This window comes from Manacus vitellinus, unplaced genomic scaffold (assembly GCF_001715985.3).
Source record: "Manacus vitellinus isolate BGI_N305 unplaced genomic scaffold, ASM171598v3 scaffold_29_pilon, whole genome shotgun sequence".
Lineage (NCBI taxonomy): Eukaryota > Metazoa > Chordata > Aves > Passeriformes > Pipridae > Manacus > Manacus vitellinus.
The window spans coordinates 3,778,770-3,783,064 of record NW_021940207.1 but is presented as its reverse complement, the minus strand read 5'-3'; the positions used below and the strand labels follow the sequence as shown (position 1 = coordinate 3,783,064).

The 4,295-nt window shown below is 63.1% G+C and overlaps 1 protein-coding gene across 1 annotated transcript in view; it reads left to right on the top strand.

The window, feature by feature from the left end:
- Positions 1-86: 86 nt before the first annotated feature.
- The window catches only part of TNK2 (tyrosine kinase non receptor 2), a 20,456-nt gene continuing 16,247 nt past the window's right edge, over positions 87-4,295 (top strand). The window contains exon 1 of the mRNA XM_018075042.2: positions 87-175. The gene's annotated coding sequence lies outside the window, so the exon portion shown is untranslated. The remainder of the gene's footprint in view (positions 176-4,295) is intronic.

The window sequence follows — 4,295 nt, the reverse complement described above, 5'->3', positions numbered from 1 at the left end:
CCCACCCGCGTCCCGGGCGTCCCCGGCGTCGATCGTCGCACCCCGCCCCGGCAGGTGTGTGGGCGCATCCCGCCTGGCATGCCGGCTGTCTGGAGTGCCGCCGTGCCTATCCTCGCCCTCCGGTGACGCTGCAGACCCGGCGCAGGATGCGGTGGCAGTGGCGGTGAGCGCAAAGGTAAGGAACGAAGCGCGACCCCTTGTTTGAGGGCGATACGAGGGGCAGGGCGGAGGGTTCAGGGTTTGGCACTGTGGCGGTGCCCAGTCGGCATCGGCGTGTGCCGGCTGCGCCTCACCGGGTGCAGCTGGCACCGTGCCCTGCAGCACTGCGAGCTGCGGTGCTGCCTTCGTGCCCGGGCGCTGCGGGACTGCTGAGCCCTGGCCAGCAACATGCCTGACCTCCTGCTCCTGCTGCCAGGGCGGAGCAGGCAGCAGAGTCTGGTGTGAGTGGGTGCCTGGTGCCCTTGAACTCTCCTAAACCACAGCGGAAACTGGGGGAAGGTTTTTGTTTTTTTCCTGGAGAAAAGGCGGCTTTGCTCTTCCTCTTCCCTGGGCTCGTGGGAGCTGTGGCAGTGAACAGAGGATCCTTGTCCTCTGGGGCCAGCCCTGCGCCTCAGGGTGTTGTGCTGGGGCTGAAACCCTGAGCAGCAGGGAGGTGTGGGGAGCCTCTGACCACCAGCTCAGTGGGCAGCACCGTGGCCGTGTCCAGCTGTATTGCTGCAGGTTTTTCTCTGAACAGTCCAGGACTGTTTGGATACTTCTGATCTTTCTTGGGTTTGGTTTTTGTAATAAAGTTTTTAAGTTAAACCTAGTAAGGTGGTGCTCACAGTCCAGACAGGGATCCCTCCCACCTTGCCAGGTGAACCCTGCTTGGCTTCTCCCAGAACTATCTGGGAGCTGCCTTAGCCCCTCTGAAGTGGTAGCTGGGGGAGGGGGTTTGCAGGTGGCCGGAGGAGCCTGGGCCGGGGCAGTGTCTCTGGCAGCCATACCAGGGCTGGGCTGTCTGGGCAGGACAGGCCAGGGCAGAGCCCGGCACTGGCACTTCCCCACACCCTGACTTCCCTGGGGCTGCCTTGGTGCAGTGGGCACATCGGAGTGCCCCGGTGCTGCTGGGCTCTCTACTGGCTTGATACCGTGCAAAGTGTGTGTGTGTGTCCCTTGCCAGGTGCTGAGGGCTGTGGAGGTAATGCATTCCCCCCTTACTCAGCCCTTCGTTGAGCTGGCTCAGGGCAAAGCTTTGAACAAAGTTTTTGAGCACCAGACTTTGCAAAAGTCTCCTAAAAACAGGACCTGCCTGGTGGAGTGTCTTTGAGCAGGGCTGCACTGCCAGGCCCTTCTTTAGGAAGAGGGTCCAGGATGGACCCTGAGTGCTGCATGCCCACCATCTGCTGTGGCCCTGCTCCCACTGCTAGTCCCAAGCCCACTGCTCCCTGCAGGGAGTGGGGGGCAGAAGCAGCTTCTGCATCTCCCCTCCCGCCGCACCAAGGCCTGGGGGTGCAGGGTGGGGGCCGTGCAGGCTGTGCAACCTGTTACCAACCCCTGGAGCTACTGCAGCCTTGTTAGCCCAGTATTCTTTAGTGCGGGGTGGGGTGTTGTGGGTATGGCTGGGGGGGCTTGGCAGTGCCTCCCTCCTCCTCGGGCAGCTGCCAGCCTGCTGTCCTGCTGTGACTCAGCCTCCCTGGGGCATGGGGGGCCCTCATGGGCAGAGGAGCAGCCCCCACAGGACCAGGAACTTGGGAGCTTGTAGCCGAACCCTGTCCCAGCCACACTGCAGGCCAGGCCTCCAACTGTGCCTCAGTTTCCCCCGAGAGGTCTCATCCTGCCCCTGGAGCACCTGGGTTTTGACTCCAGTCATGTCCATGAGGGATGGTAGCTGGCAGAGGCAGAGCATCCTGGGCATTACCCACTTGCATGGGTTTGGGGAGCCAGGAGGGGGCTCTGCCCCATGCGCAGGCCCTGCTGGGACAGGAAGACTTTTAGGAGAAAGTCCTTTTGCTGAGCAGCTGGTGTGGAGGGGGAGGCACTGTTCATGCTGCAGCCTGGCTAATTAGGGTGCTTTCAGTTAGTGCTAATGACTGACAGATGCTGGATGGTCTGGCCAGGGTGCTGCACTGCTCTGGTGCTGGGGAACTGGGGAGGTTGAGCCTTCACCTTCCAGCTCCAGGGGTCCCAACTTTCCTGCACCTAGCACAAAGGGGAGATGCTGCTGCATGGATGTGGCTTTGTGCCAGTCTGGCCTGAGACCTGACAAACTTGTTTTGTGCCAGCTGCAGCCCAGCCCAAGTAGTGATGTGAAGATGGGGGTATTGCTGGCAGCATCCCAAGGGCGGAGGGGCTGGTTGAGCAGAGGGCTCAGGGTCTGTGCTGGTGCCCCCCCTCCCTAGGAGGACTAGGGACAAAGCTCACCGGTGGGGCAGGTCCACAAAGGCTCTTCCAGCTGCCTGGGCAGAGTGGGGGGTGAGCCTGCATGTGGGGAGACTTCCCACAGCTTAACCTCCAGGGAGTCTGGGGCATCTGGGGTGGACAGATGGGGGTACCAGGCTGGGAGGCCTAATCTGACCTCTTCCTCCTGCTTTGCCCCAGGGGGACCCCGTGGCCGGTGTCACCACAGCCCTGTCAGCCCCATGGCCAAGTCCTGACACTGTGCCCCCTCACACACTGTCCAGCTCACTGCAACACTGGGGCTGGCACTGCCAAGGGACCCCCACAGCACTGCCCCTGTGGCCCAGGTGAGATGGGTGCAGGGGCTGGTGGGCACAAACCAGCCTTGCACGGTGATCGGGTCCCCACTGTGGTGGTGATGCCAAGCCCGCTGCCCTCTCCCCCTCCCCAGCACTGCCTGCGGGTATGGAGCTGAGGGGTGGGCACTGCGGTCAGGGTGCTGTGGGTGCCAGGGGGTGTTGCTTTGCCTGCTTGTCCCCCAGAACACCACTCTGTGTACCTGCCTTTGTGGGAGAGCTTGGGGATCAGCCGCAGGGTCAGCAAGTCCTGCCCATCCCCTGCCAGTGCTGTGGAGCTGGGAGGCGCAAGTCAGACTAAGCCCGCCCCAGCTCGACCTGCGGAGTGGATTTAGCGGAGGAAAGAGGCTTAGGGAGGGGATTGGGGTTGTGCCGGGCACTGTCAGGATGGGGGGGCCATACGCCTGTGTCTTTCCTTCCCACGCAGCTACTGCTGCAGACAGGCTCAGGGCAGGGGATGCTCTGTGCTGGGGGGCAGGATCAGTCCACGGGGCCAGGCTCTGACAGCCCAGAGATGGCAGCGAGGGGGAACCTGGCACCTCGGCCTCCACGGCCACCCCCACCACGGGGGTCAGCAGCCCTCCATGCTGGCCCCCCGGGACCTCCTGCTTGCCCCATCCGGCCAAGCAAGCAGAATCAGATGCCAGCACCGAGGGAGGCAAAACACCCACCGGTATGGGGGTATGTGGGGTGTCACAATCCAGCGAGGGGCTGGGGACTGTTCCCGGGCAGCTGGGTGGCAGTAGCATCCCGCGGGCAGGCAGGATGCAGCCGGCAGCCCTGCCTCTGCCGGGAGCGCGGTGCATTTGTACGCATGGGTATGTGTGTACCTGCGCCATGGCAGCCGGGCTGGGGAGTGTGTCACCACAATTTGGGGCCGCCCTCGGGGCCCTGCCAGGGCTGAACGAGCCAGCCCCGGGGTGCCGGCGCGGCCGCCCTGCTGCTGCCGCAGCCAGTGAGATCACTTCCAGGTGACACGACTGCCAGGAAGGTGGCAGGAAGGTGGCAGGCGGGCTGTGACAGTGAGCGGGGTGATGTGACAGAGGTGAGTGAGGGACGCTATCCCCCTCTGGGAGCTTGTTTTGGGAACCTGCCACTTCCGGGGTCCTTCGTGCCAGGTGGTGGGCATGGGAGATGCTGTGGCACCGATCCCAGGGATGTGGGGCCAAGTGTGGTGTCCCAGAGGGCTGGGGAGCTCCGATGTTCTCACAGAGGGTAGGGACACCCTGTGGTCAGTGTGAGTGCCGCTGCCCTGGACTGCAGAGGACAGTGCGTCCCATCCAGCGGTTGTCATTGAGGTGGGACCACCTCCTGGGGTGGGAATTGTTGGCAGGTGAGTCAGGGGTGGATGGCATGATGCCATTCGTCCCCTTATAGGAGACCTAATCGTTTTGATGTCAGTTGAGCCTGGACAGGACCTGATGTGATGTGGGCTGTGGGAACAGGGATTGTTCCCACACATCTTGGGGACCCCGCAGCATCGCCTTCACTGGGCAGGCTGGTGAGGGTTTCGGGGCAGCACAGGGCAGCTGAGTCTGGAGGGAAGGTGGCATAGCACAG